Genomic DNA, 16,075 nt, shown 5'->3' with positions numbered 1-16,075 from the left:
TTCATATTAGAATTGAGTGTTTAGAAACACAGATCTTAATTAAAGAACGGTTCTCTATCCTAATTGAAACAAAACAGTAAGCGAAGTTCTGTTACAGAAATAATGCTTTTATGAAATACTCACTATACAGAGAGGGTCAAAAGGGTGTTGGGGGTTAAAGTATAAAATTATAAAAAAGTTGTAATACGTACAACATTTTTGTTTGTAATTTTAAATAATATAAGAAAGGGAAAATTTATGACTTAAAATAATGTTGCCTAAATGATTTGCTTTCTTGGCATTGTTGAAGTCGTAGTCGCAAATTCTGAAACAACTCCTTAGTTGTTGGATTATTGTCGTACTCTACAGATTTAAGGTAGCCCCATAAAAAGTAATCACATGGAGTGAGATATGGGCTACGTTGGGGCTATTCAATATCCCTTTAACTATACACACGTTAGCAGAATGGCATATGGCACCATCTCTTTGAAACCATATCTTGGACGTATTCCAAGGTTCTACCAAACCGTGAAGTGCGGCTTGTAGACTTGCTACTTCGCGTTGACTTGCTGTTTGAAGAGCCTTTTTAACAGCATTGTGGTGAATAAATACTTGTTCACGGATATGTATGTTTTTATTTGTTTCACTCTTTCTTTATTGTTTTTGAGATAAGTATTATGCAAGTTAATTTGATGTTTCATTTATTATCGTATTTATATGTATCTATTATACTGTATTTATTATAAATATGTATGGATAAATGTACAATACACATTTAAATGAAATATCAAACATACTTGGATTGTTTTGTCTTACACGTTAATTACTCGTTATTTATTCCTCTACTGTTATCATACTATGGTTATCTGGAAGAAATTGCTTCGTGATAAGACCGCCCATTGTACTTTTGTAATGTAGCGTGAACAATAAAGAGAACTAAATAAATTAAAAAAAATAAGTCAAGATTCTATGATTAACATTTAGGCGATTGTGTCGCTTTTAGTGTGGTAGGAATAAGTTGTTAATTGATGTGTAGTATTTTTATTCTAGGACGAATTTCTTTAATTTTATTATTTAATAGAAAATAAGAAATTAAATTCTTTATATTTTTTTGAACATAAAGATACTGTAATTTTTAAAAAGATAAAAAAATTAATTTACATGATGTCCATAATCAAAATAAACAATGTATTTTTGTTTAAATATTACAAAAAAATATTTTTTATTTATTTTCCACGTTTAGCAAGACGGAACTTTTGAAACTTGTAAAATGAAACGCAAATATAGATCCCGCTGTCATTTTTTATGTACCGAAATAAAACAAAACAATGCAATGTATTTAACGTTGCCCGTGAAACTAACAAATACTGTCCGGGTGTTAAGTAAATACAAGTACTTTTTGTGTTATTATTTTAACTACGTCCCATGTAAGTATGTTTTTAACTGTTGGGACTTATTTTACGTGTATTGATTTTTATTTATATCTACGCATAACGGTTCAGCATTTACATTATTCGTTTAGAATAATATGATTTTAATACACTTTATTGTTATAATAATATAATATATGCAACAGATAAAAATTATTGAATCGATTCTGCTCGATTCGATGATAAAGCTTGTCCAAGATTTTAATCAATAATGGATGGACACTTGTCATATGGTATATAGTTACTGCGTTAACGATAATATATAATATTGTAATTTTTAAATAAATTGGTAAACTACAACGTACATTTTAATTTTATTTTTTATTTACATTTAATTTTATTTATTTTTCATGGATTCAAAATTTAATAAAATTAATCCGAAAATTTACCGGTATTTTTTTTAGATGAACGCGCGGAATTGTCGTCTGCTGTTACCCACTGTGTTTCCCTGTGTTTATTGAACAATGCTAATTATGATTTATTTTATCTGTGTGTAGCTTAAGTTCTTCTGTATACATATTGTAAATGTGCTTCTGTTTTTTTATTTTATTATAAATATATGTGCATAGATTTGTGAATGTTATTATAGTTTCGAAAAAATGTTTAACTCTAATTTGCAGAATTAAAATATGATAATTTAAGCTTGAAATACTTACAATTCCATTGTTTATGTTTAGTGTCCCGGGAATAGACTATTTACAACTTAAGTTAATTTATGAATTACTTATAAATTCCATATCTTGTTTTTAATAAATAAGAAATGTTTTTAAAAAGATATTGATTTTTGTGAGTCAGAGAGTATTAGAGTTAGACTGATTCTCATTCATCTGATTTCATTTAACCTTATTAATGTAAAGACATCTATGTTAATTGTCTAGAATAGGGGTGTCAAAAGTTAGCTTGGGCCAAATAAACCATAGTTAACTTTAAGCTACTGTAAAAATATTGTTTCATTTGTTAGATTCATTTAATTGCTAAGACATGTTGTGGCCTGTGCATTTGACATCCCTAGCCTCATCAAAAGTGATAGGTTCTACTTGTTCTTCTGTGCACACTTAATATGCTGTAGGAGTTTGTCAAGATGGCTTGTATATGCTCTTCTGTACCCTGCTTAAACTTATTTCTTATATATTATAGTTGAATTATCCTTTATAAAGCATATCTTCAATGCTGCAATAAAGTCTGGGACTATAGAACAATTTATTATCATCTGCATAACTAACTAAAATCAGAAATAACAATATTTATTTATATAAGTTTTAATTGTTATTAGTGTACAATCTAAGTCATTAATGAATTAAAAGATTTAATTATTAAATAATATTATGATTTTATATTTCCTCTTTCATTCTATTGCCCTACAGACATAACAGAACTATTATTTTAATAATATCTCTGTATATTTTTAAATCTTCACTATATCTGGAATCTGAAACTTCTGCAAGAAATATAATTTAGCAAATACACAATTCTATTTTTAAAATATATAGATCTTTATTAATTATTGTTATATGTTTTTTGAAATTAATACATAGTTGTTTTTAATGAAAATTTTCATATTTAAACAATTATGCAAGTTCAGGGCAATGTAATAAATATCATGATTATATCAGCTGATAAACGGTGGTCATGATGGCCAGTGTTACCCTGCCTGCATCCAGTGACTTCCCTTAACTGTTGTGCCAGGGGCCTTCCCATGCTTCATCAACCAGCACATGGCCACCATTCGAGCATCTTTCGGCTTGAACAGACTACATTGGTGGCTTTGGTTCTTCTGCATATTTTCTTCTTTCTGATTCAATATCATAAAGTGAAACTTCAAGAGTAGCCCTCTCCATTGTTTTCTTGAGCGACTTTTTTAAATGACAACATTATTATAAATATAAATATAAATGACAACATTATTATAAATATTATTTAAATGATAACATTATTTTAGGATCTATAAAAATGTTTATTGTAAGTTTTGGGAGGTATAGATAATGCAGTGTCGGAAGTAAAATTGATAAGTAAGGAGTTGCTTGGAAAAGGAGTTTAGGATGTATATAGTCTTTGCCTATACTTAAGAATGATGCATTCTTTGTAAACTATAAAGCATATAAAGAATTAGGCATAAAAATTTGATATAGAACAAAAACAAATTGAAGACCTTTTGAATATTTATTTCTTTACCAATCTACAAATACATTTGTACATGGGTAATTTGAAACATTCTTGGCAAGGGTTGCCCTAACACTTAGTATAATATAGTAATTTGATTTATAATTTTTAATTACATAGTAGCTAACATTTCTTAAATTATAAACAAAAAATAATTAGTAAATAAAACTTTGTTTTACTAACGTAATTTAAACTAACGTAATTTTAACGTCCCAGAACTAAAACATAAAAACTTTTTAGCGTTGATAGAATTATATCATATCCACAATATGGATAGTTTGACAATTTTGTGTAACTTTTTTTGAATAATTTTAATCTAATTGTATTACGGTTTGAGTAACAATTTAAAGATTTATGGTATATTATTATAGAAACTATCTTTTTATTTATTATTACCGCGATTAAAATATTAACTTTTTTATTTTATTCATGGAAAATTTTTATCGGTAAAGTAAGCTCAACACTAGACTTTCTGAAAGTTACGAATTTTAATGGAGAGTACCCATTTACAATTTAAATAGAGGCGGTCACGTCACTGAATAGCTCCTAGAGTTAGAAAAAGTTTGAACTTTTTTTGAATGAATGAATGATGGGATTTCGAAGGTTTATTACATTTTTTTTGTATCTGTGGATCTTAGATATCTACACATAAATACTACTCACAACATGTTGTTAATTTTAATATCGTAAATACATATATGTTTGACTTATGTCGTTTATTTATTAGACATATTTTTTTTAAGTAACAAAATTGATGATATACCTTTGAAAGAAACTAATAATAGTCATTCATTACAAATATTATACGTTCGGGAAGAAATTATTAAGTAATTCTTATTATTATTAATTATTTTACTATAATATATACTGTAATCACTATTATGTCCTAATTATTAAGGTATAGCTTGGTGAAAACGTTTCACACCTTAGGCGAACTAGAAAACAATGTTTGATTCAACTGCCAAGCAGGAAATAAAATATCACATTTCAGAACAGAATTTTCAGTATCACGAAATTTGTATTTTTTAAATATTTGCTTAACACTAATAAATTTTAACGTAATAAAAGTTCTTAACAATAAAAAACATAAAACAATTAAATGAATTACAATTTATGTAAAAACTCTTTTGTCAAACGACTGAGTTTTTATTTTTTTAAGGAATAACATGTTTGCTGTCAAACAAGATAATATATATTGCGGTGCGTTGGAATAAATCGGACGGTTTTTTCATTAATTCCTAAAGATTAAAACGATTTTCAATTAAATCTTGTCTAAACATTTAAAATATAAAGTAATTTTGAATTTTTGTAACGTGAGTGAAAAGTTTTTTTTTTAAATTGCGTGTATATGTGTATGTGTAAATATCGGAGTGAATGTACAGTTATGAAATTAAACCAATACTTAGAATTATAAATGAAAAAAGATTTTAATTAATTTTAAAGGTATGAAAAAATAAAATTAAACTACAGATTAAAAAGAATATGACGTTACCATATTAACAGAAATGTCAAGAAATAAAATGTTCGATTTATAAGATGTCATGTCGCGTTCAATGTTATTCCGACGCACTTGCATAATTTGACTTAATGAAAAAAAATGTTTAATAATTAATTTACATGGAAGAATATGACAACTACAGAGCAGATAGGTTTCACGTCGTTAAAGCTATTTATAGTTTTGATCTTTTATAATAACAGCAAGAGAAATCGAACATGTATGGTCAACTGGACCTTTAACATTTATTGGCTTCACTATACCTATACACTGCTAATAATGTTTGCATATATTTAATTTTTCAATTAATCTAAAACATTGATTTTTGTTCTAGAATTAATTTCTAATCTCTTCCTTTTTCATCCAATTAAAGGATCGTTATATAATATGATCTCGTGATTTTTTTTTAAATTTTACACACATATTATATATATTAAATATATACATTGAATATTAAAATTTCTTTAAGATACTGCTAAAAGTTTCGCCTTGGTGAAGGTCTATATGGAAAACAGAATTTGCTATTCTTTTAAATATAATAATAAAAGAGATATTTAGTAGTCACAAACAGATGTAAGACGTACATATATATTCCAGTTATGTCAGTATTATACGATTGGAAATCTTAAAATTTATTTATGTACTCTTTAAAAGTACAAATAGTTCTAGGCTGGCTTCTTTGACAGCTACGCATGAATATATTGATAAATATATCTAAGATATATATTCGTACTGGAAACGACGAATGCCTGCTTATATCGACTCTAACATAAACGAATTTAGCGCCATAGATCATTGCGGTACCATGTTAACGCATTTGCCTCCACACTAATACCATTTTGTTTTCGTTGAGTCTCGTCAACATGGTACCTGCTCAGAATTCTCAAAAATATTATCTAATTTTTCGAAATTAATTTAATTTTTTGGTCTAGTAATTTGGTCTTTTCATTTCGCTATCAATGATTCGAAACGTAATAATATTTCTTTGTATTTTGATTATATTTTTTTTCTATAATAATTTTGTTCAATCCGTCTTGCGTTTCAAATATGTCGATTCCCTTAGCCGTATTTAAAAAAAAACTTTCGCGCCATTTTATAAAAGCCGAAATGAAACGTCACTTTTGACGGATACACTACATCAAGCACATTATCCCTAGGCCGGCATTGGAAAATAAGTGCATACACTATACCTTCTAACTTAGATTATGGCTAATGTTACTATGCTTTTAATACCGAATAATTTTTGGCACTTGCGCTATATTAACAATCTGAATTCAGGCCTTCGGCCATTTTATCACATCAAATAAGATTCTCTAGTAATATAAAACACTTAGCGTCACTAAAATTTTAGCGTTACACCCATCATGAATGTGCAAATCTGAATGGGATTCGATAGTTTGGTATGTATGAAATAATTTGCCCAAAGCTATTGAACAAGTTCAAATCACTGAAGCGAAAACGTAAGAATTTTAAACTAAACGTATGAAATTTCCACAGACTTTCTACCTTATACAATACGTAAAATTGTATAAATTATTTTATAATATTAGTATATAATAAGTAATCTTTGATTTCAAAAATTTTACCGATTCATAATTTTCGACTAGATCGCAGTCATATTTTATCATAGATCATGATGCCTTTATGGTTTGTGAAGTTGAAAACATTCGTAGTCACATCCGATAGTTAAAGGTAAATCCGTTACATGTATAATTCAAGTCAATAACAGGGTCTGTAGCGTGTACATTTTTCAAATATTTTATTTCGAACCATTCGAAAATATTTCGTGCCCCACCACGAGAGAATGTCTAATATTTATCTCAAGTTACCAAATGCATTAAAACGCTAGTTTTTATAGTGGAATATTTAGTTGTTCGTTCGTTTAGTCCTTTGGTGCTGGTGTGCAAATACTGATAGAAACTTCGCCGGTGGGACCCACTAAAATTTTCACCTGGAATTTAAATAATTTAATCAATATTTTCGTAGTGTCATCTATTTACGGTGCGATATTCGGATCGTAGTGTCAATATTTATTAAAACAATACATGTCAAAATTATTATAATTATTTATAATCTGTAATTTAAACATCACATCTAACAACTATAACATTTCGTCTTCAATTTTCATTTATAATTTATTTTTAATGATATTGTATGTCTTATATTCCGTGATTGTATTTTTAAATATATTTTACTGTTAAGTTAATAAATAATACAAATTTATAATATCTATTACACCTATGCGTATGTTCTGATAAATAACTAATAATAAGTTTATACCAAAGCGCTAAAAATATCGTTGTCAAAAATATGAAGCGTTTTTCATATTGAATTTAAATTGTAAATATTCTTTTAACTATATATGTTATCTGAAATATCTATTTTCGAAAATTTGTTCAATATTTATAATGACAAATCTACCGACGGTATTTGAATAGAGTGGCGTACAGCGCCATCTTTTGAGTCATAACAACAACTTGACGTTTATTAAGAAAATATAGTTTAGCTTCAGAATGAACAGATGGCGCTGTTTTAAATTCAACACATTCTTGGCAATGTGTGCAAAAAATTATAAAATTTTAATATTGTGCGTAATGATTTATTGTAAAACTTCTGTATTGAATATCCAGTCTCGAAAGTTTTAGGTGTTATGTAACTTTGTAAGTAATGAAAAAGAGAATTATACCTAGTCTCCGCGTCAGACGTTCATCGCGTAGTAAACTGGATTCGGCGGCGGTGCCACTGGTGAGGTGGCCGCCGCCGCTTGCATTCCTTGAGCACCTTCCGCGGCCACCCGAGATACCCTGGACGGGGAGCCAGGGGCTGGTTGGTACAGTGGTGCTGCCACCTATTGTTGGCAATTTTGTTATTCAATCCGTTCACACATAGAGTACGCTAGTCGCGTTTAAGCTGGTAATCCAATTTACCTTTTCCGAATAACAAATCATTTGTTTTCCACCGCCTGGCTGCGGGGTTGGCACTGGCCTGTATCTAGCCGGAGCGGGACACAAGTTCTGAAATAATAGTACACACATATAAATATAGTACATTTTACATTTATTTTTTTATTCTTTAAATTTTTTAATGTTAGAACCATAGTCACCTGGGTGACCTAATCATGGAGTGATCTTAAGCATATTGATAATACTCCGGGCTCCATTGGGAAGTTCACAGTCACTTAACGATATATAAAGATATGCCCAGGGTTTTAAAGAAATGTGGGAGATATACTGACGAAAGAATATAACCGACATATGTCAGAGAATTGACAAGTTAAAACGTCAAAAGGCAGATTCTGGCATTCAGGCAGATCTGCGCGCAGATTCCGAATGCCGGATGGGCAAAAAGATAGAGGAAAGGAATATCTCGGCCATCATGCAAGACGAAGGGGAGAGAGAATGTTTCCTCAGCTACTGCAGGAAGGTGGTAATAAATGCAATAAGTAAAAATAAAACGAACACTAAAATATAGAAATAAAAGGAATAATACGTGTTAAATATTTGAACAATAAATAATGTTGTAAAATAAAATAAATTACTAGAATTAAAAAGTCCCTGACCCACACGAGATAGGGGAACGAGAGGTCCCCAACAGCGGGGACCATTTAAAAAAAAATGCAACATAACGCGCGTAACAGAAGACCGCTGGAGACTTAATATAAGACCGAGACGGACCGACAAGAATCTTCTAGAAATCTAGAAGTCTTCAGAATCATTTTATTGGAAACCTATTAAGTCTATATCCAGTAGCGGATTCAACGGATAAAATATTGGTGATGACTTTTAATAGATCAACCAGAATTGGGTTATGAGTAAAAAAAAAATTACTTGAAACTGTAGAGCGTGGCTATAATGAGCGCGATGGTGTGATGGGTTCTGTTGCGGCGTGCTAGCGCCACTGCGGCTCTGGTGCTGGTGATACGCGTGGGCCGGACGGTTGTCTGCGAAAAAAATTATTTTTCAATATATAAACCAATCTGTGTTCGGTGCTTACTAATTTTAATTATTAGTTTCATAATTACTCAAGTCACATTAAGTTATTTCATTTTATTACAGTAGGTAGTTGAGAACGAAATATTTATATTTAATTCAAACTAGCAACACTTAATGCACTAATCAATCTCTTCAATATTGTCAGGGGCGGCTTAACCTATAGTGCAGGGTGTGCAATGCACACGGGCGCCGCCGTCTCAGGGGACGCCGCGGCGCTGCCTAAGACAGCTAAGAACATCGCCTTGGACAATCATGGCCGTAACTAATATTATACTGTAAGCTACTTATAAAATAGGTCATTGGAATATGAAAAAACTTTCTTGTTACAACGGCAAAGTTAATAGTTATGGCCCCAGGGTGGTGTCAGGCCTAGGAGGCTACACGGGCGCTACACGAGCTAGAGTTTACACTTAATATTCTCACGAGCGACGATAGGGGATAGGGAAACGCAGACTCTCTAAAAATACCCTTGTTAATATTCTAGAGTTCGGGCAACGAAACTGGCAGCGATTCTGCCTACAGCAGCACTTTACCTTCCCCTCTTGTTCTTCAGGATATAGACTGACCTAGAATGTCCTCAGTATCGAGCTTTTATAGTCGTCAACGAGCATTCTAATATGTAATAGTTTATTTGAAAGTTTTAAATTAATGACATTGCCAATTTTCTTGCAAGCCAGTTGTTGTAAACCTTTGCAGTCGTTTCAAAACTATAATTTGGATAATCGTTCTAATAGATTTTAATCATACAAACTTCTTGAACCTTTTTTAAACATATTGTGTGTGACATATATATTGACATTTTCTGCCTTCGTGATAATGTATTATACAACTAAACAATATATGAAATAATCTTAACAATTATCTTCTTGTGTTTTACATTGCATGGGAATGTAATTCCGTAGATATATATAGTAGTTGGTTAAAAAAAGTTTTTTAGTTTTTCATATAAAAGTTCAGGATATGTGTGTATGATATAAAAAATGTGTAGAAATTTTGGGATTTTCTATCAAAGAAACTGTGAGAAATATCCTTATTAAATATACCAATGTTTTGATGTTAACTTGGCATTGACAAAATAATTTCGAGATATTAACATATAACATATATGACGAGTGACTAAAAGTGAGACAGATGGAAGACTATCCTATCAATGTTATGTCTTCTTTTTAAATATATACGCTATAAAATACATTAAAATTATCAGTTACATTTTCTAATTATGGCGAAAATTAAAAATGGCGGTAAATCGTTAGTATTCTTTTTTTAAATATCACGCATTTAATGGCATCAAAACTAACCAGATATATTTAATAAAACAGTATCAACTACTTTTTAAATATGAAACACTAAAAAAGTTTTTCCCTTGACCTAATGTAAAAGGCTTTTGCTATTTCAGTTTTAAGCTTATGCGATGGTTTAAATATTTCATTTTATATATAAAATCTTTTCCGTTAATTTCAAATTAAATGACTATTAAAACTAATTAGTTATAATGAAGTGAGTTATATGTTAAATATAAATTTTCTTTAATTATAAACATGCTTCAAATGATATTTTGTTTTATTTTCCATTATTTCGTTGTGGTCAATTAACAATAAATACGGGAAAGCAGTTGATTGGGCCCGTCTATCGGACAGTTTTAACAAAATCGGGAAAATGCGAAACATTTTTCCGATAGCTATGTGGTTTTTTATGCCATTGTATTCTGCATTTATTTATATAAACTCTTCAAAGTTACTTCGTAGCTCATTTGTCTGCAACATAAATTAAAGGTTTAAAAGATATTTGCACGTCACATTTGCATTGTCACATTAATTTAGTTTTATTGGAAAGGTCAAAAACTTAAGGCAGTATAAAGTATACAGAGACAGATAATAAACAACAATTGATTTTAATATTTTTTCTTACTATATTATAATTATGTTATTTATTTATTTTTATAGAGTGTACTATATATGAATTGACGACAAATGAGCTATTTATTAACCCTGTATAACACGCAAGTATTTTTGTAATTATGAATTTTGTTTTGCTTTTTTAACTTTAATTTCCGCGGGTATAATTATATATATGTGTATGTATATTTTCTTGTAACTGTATTGATTTTTTAAAATTATAATTCAGTTGATATAGTCAGTATGAATAGACAGTTTATATATAAAAATCCACGCGTGAGCAGATAGAGGAGTGATGTGTGTGAAGTGTGTCGATAACGTACAGTCGGACGGCGGGCAGTGCGGATATTCGTGCGGATACTCGTGCGGATATTCATGCGGATAGTCGTGCGGATAGTGGTAGTGAGCGCTGTATGGCACGTAGAGCAGTTGGTGCTGGCTGCGTATCGGCGGCGGCGACTCGGCGCGACGGCGTACAGGCGACGCCTGCTCCGAGCTGGTCTGCGACCCGTACAACTCCTGGCTGCTGTCGGAACACCTAGGGATTTTAGACACTTGAAAACACACCAAAGGTTTGTATTTAAAAATAATTTACATTTTTTTTTCGTTTGTCCAAATACACATCTAGTATATTATGTATTTCACAATTCATAATATCGAACGAATACAAAGGTACTTAAGACGATAATTCGAAAGTAATAATTTTAACTTGTAATAGTCTTATTTATATTTTGAAAGAAGAGAATTAAAACAAATAATAGTTGAAAAAATACTGCACAATGTGATGAAGAATTCTTGTAAAAATTAGACTTGAATACTGGTGGATAATTTTGGAAATTTTTTGATCACTGGAAAGACAAAGACTACGACAAAGAGATGATCAAATCCGAACTAAAGTCGCCGAAGCAATGAACACCGCCGAAGACTGGCGCAGACGATGTAACATATTGCGCAACAAATTTTCCAAAAAGATCACAATCCCAAGTAGTAATACGATGCAAGTAGGAACAAGAAGAATTTTTATATTTTGACGATGACAATTAATCGATTTAAAAATATAAAAATTTAATTTCTAAACCGAGGCTCTATAGAGATATTGAATAATATACACGTAAATATTTCTCCTCGTCTCCCCAAAAGATATCTATGGGGGGAATATTACGTAATCGCCACGCTTAGCAAGAGTGGGGGGATAGGCAGTGTGGTATTATAAGATTGTATCTCTGAAATCGAACCCGTGACCTCAAGCCTCAGTACTCTATCGCTAGCCTACAGATCTGTTAATTATTAATCAATATAATTAAATTAAATGTTAAATGTTATCAATTATTTAAAGAGGAAAGATTCATGTTAAATGAACGCAAACGTATGTATTAACATGGATACGCTCGACTCATCAACGAACAGAATAAAAAGTTACATTACAAAATAATATTTTAATTTTTTTTTCACATATTTATCTAAAAAGAGTACATACGAAATCACCAAAATTTACACCTATTTACGCGGCAACATTAGGCGTATAAAACATATAAAACTGTGATCAAGACGTAAAGTGAATTTTATTTATAATATGTAAATTCTTTATTTATCCTTCCAAATCAATTTCGTCCCCGATAAAACGTACTATTACTAACGCTTTTTCCAGTCCTTGAAACAGTTGGACTAGTATTTTTCCGGCTTAGCCTTCATGATTTTCAATTTTGTTTTTATCTCCTCAATTGGTTCAAAACGTCGTTCCCGAGTTAGCCTTTTGAGTTTGCTAAGTAACCGGAAGTCGCGTGAAGTCGAATCAGAAAAATACGGTAATAGCGGAATACCAAAAAATTGAGCGATTTGGACACCAATCGGGATAATTAAACTTTTTTAACATATGCTTGGCAAATGTTATAGACAGTCCTACCAAGGAAAAAAAATACCTGCCTTCCAAACGCCCGGAGGTTTTAAAAGACTACTTCATCTTGCTTTTAACTCACAGTTATATCTATTACACTAACATGTATATGTAATGAATTAAAGTTTTTCTAAAAATGTTTGAAAAAAAAACGGGAATATAGGCTTTTTAAAGACCAAGTCACGTTTGAAAGGGGTACACAATATGATTCTAGTTTCAAGCAAGCAATGCTCACGACGCATTTATCTAATGTCGTATGTAAGTGCACATCGCAGTAACGAGGGCAGTCGCACGGAATACCGTTTAGAAGATCTGATCTATGAAAGTTTTTTTAATTTGTGATATATGATCAAAAGAGTGGTTGGACAGTTTACTTAAAAAAATTATCAGCTTACTCTTGTAACGGCTAGTCTCTGATATGGCTAACCCGATTTTGACAAGACTTATACTGGAAGGTAGCTGATGTAATAAGTGGTAGTTTAGGCTACTTATATTTCATAAATATTCTTTAATAAAAAAAAATTATTATAGTTTCTACAAGTCAAGACAATTACTGTTTTATATCTAAAAATAAATAATCTATATATAATTAGACCTAGACTGCAGTGACTAAGGATAGATTGGAAGGTGACGAATAAACGGAAGAAATATAAATGAAAAATGTAATAGAGCAAATGTTAAAGAGCGAAAGATGGGTAAAGAAACTGTAAAATAAAAAGAGAACTGAAAAAATTATTGCTCCAACGAAACCCTGTTCTCAACAAAATAGGGGGTGGAACGAGAGGTGTCCAATAGCGATATCTTAAGTGAAAGTTGGTTTCTATCAAATCGGGATTTAATTTTATTAATTATTTAATAAAATATCATTAAATTTGATATATGACGGAAGATATTGAAAAAAAAGGATTATCCATGTTTGTCTTTACAATGGTAATACAAAAAATAGCACGCAAATATAAATCCCGATAATTATGGAGCCGAATTTCACTTGAACATTTTAATATTCGTCCATGTTTTAATGTTGGAGTTAATTAATAATTATTATATTCACTACGCTTAAATTGTAATTCGCTGTTTTTTGCTTAATCTTTTGCGTACAGTACTCGGCTATGAATATTACACATCGACGTTCGGAAAGAGACAATCTGCTAATTTCGGCTTCTACTATTAGCTATTTATTTTAACTATGTACTACTATTTATTAGTATGATCGCTAGTATATTGCACATTGAAAGGCATAGATAGGCTTCACTGGTCTTGCGTGATCGCTCTAGTAAGAATCCTTCCACTGTCTACCGGCTCAAAATCACTATTGAAGTACTTTTTGGTACTTTCGGTCTGTTACACCAGCAATATACCCACTGTCTCTTTAGACTGTCTATTTTTCGAGCTACATCTGTGACCATAGTCTTTCTGTTCCTCATTCAAATTCAATCTCTGTTAATATTGTTAAGAAGCACGTTTTGCAGAACCCTCTAAACAATAAACACTGAACCCTAGGATCAAGAACATGTGTACTAGAACCTAATCCATAGTATAAATAGATGTACTCCACATGACGACAGTTGTGTTCTTTTTCGAGTTATAAGATTAAGATTTACGATCAGTGATACATGGTACCTATTTGGCAAGTTATTTGGACAGTGATTTCTTAAGCCGTTTGGAAGCGTAGTTTGGATTAAAAGAAAGTATACTTTGTGTTAGTAGGGCGACTATCTGTTTTGTGAATAAAGGACCCCTTTTGAACCAGTGGTGTTTCATTTCGAGTCAGAACCCACAGTACGTAACAATGTATCACTTTTATTAATAATTGATATTTAATATACTTTAATATAATAATATACTGATTCTTATTTTAAATATAACCAAAGTGCGTCATGTGGATACCCCTTTAAGAAGGGCAAATACTCACTCAAGCCGTTAGATGTGGGCAGTGTAAGACGGATCCTAGTGTCCATCTTTGGGATAGTCTTATGCTATGCAATAGACTTCTATCGACATTATGAAAGGTCGCTTTGTTTATTATTTTCACGGTCTGTGTACATGTTAGAAATATCGGACTCAAAAAATTATCATTTTAATTCATACGTATGTTTATGATTTTATAGTAAACTCAAAACTAAAGCCACAATATGATCATTAATTTAAAAAAAAAAAACATTAATACGTTGACTGACAACTCCGAGATAACACGTGGATTGCATTCTTTTCAAGGAAGCCGAAATTAGCCGATTGTCTCTTTCGAAAGTCGAGGTGCAATGTTATACGCCGGGTACTGTTTATTTAATTTATTTAATATTTATTATAAGATACATAATATACAGATACAATAATATACAGAAGAGTACAATGGGCGGTATTTGATATTGGATCATAAAATTCAAGGCAATATTATTAAGCCATACACGCAAATACATGTAAATCTGTGTTTCCCAACGTCGGACCCACGCCCTACAGGTGGGCAATTTGATTGTTATAGGTTACAATTCGAAAGTGGACACGAGTTTAAACCTTACGCTTGGATATAAAAATATATGTTACGTAGGGTGGCGTAACAATTTTAGAAAGGCATTTGGCAGGGCACATAATAGATTGAAAATTACAGTAATTACTGTAAATTTACTGTAATTACTGGAAGTTTGTAAAAATAATTTATACTGACTTAGTTCGACTAAGTTTGCCGTGGGTACTTCTCAGATTTGGACGACTTTGGAATCTTCGTACTTTCATGTTAAATTGAATCAGAAGAATTTTAATCTTTTTACTATCAAAATAATCTTCTCTTGAGGTTCACGAGTTATTATCATTTAAGGCATATGACGTCCCATAGATTTCCAATAAGGTTTAAAAAATCCGTACGTCTAACTTGAGATGTTCACCTTTTAGCGACGTTCTACGTCGCGTTTGTTGTTCAAGAGTGAGATAAAATAATATAAACAAAACTAATATCATTAAACTAAATCATATATATATTTCTGCAAGTACACGAGACTGCGGTTCTATGCCAGAATGCATTGCTATTTGCTTATAGCAATTCTGGTTGGCCGAGGTGGCTGGCCACTGCCGGCCGGTTTACCCGCCACTTCCGGACTATGTCCGGTTTTCACCGGACTATGTCCGGTTTTCAACCGCGTCCTAATCCGTTTCTAATTACAAATGATAACATGAGTAATAGGTTGTGAGAAATATTTGTTGTCGCTTCATTATGTTCGCACTGTGTCGCTCTCTGT

The sequence above is a fragment of the Battus philenor genome, unplaced genomic scaffold, assembly GCF_028537555.1.
Source record: "Battus philenor isolate CCGP_79_NKW_IND1 unplaced genomic scaffold, ilBatPhil1.0.hap1 SCAF_1, whole genome shotgun sequence".
Classification (NCBI taxonomy): domain Eukaryota; kingdom Metazoa; phylum Arthropoda; class Insecta; order Lepidoptera; family Papilionidae; genus Battus; species Battus philenor.
This window is presented reverse-complemented; position numbering follows the sequence as displayed.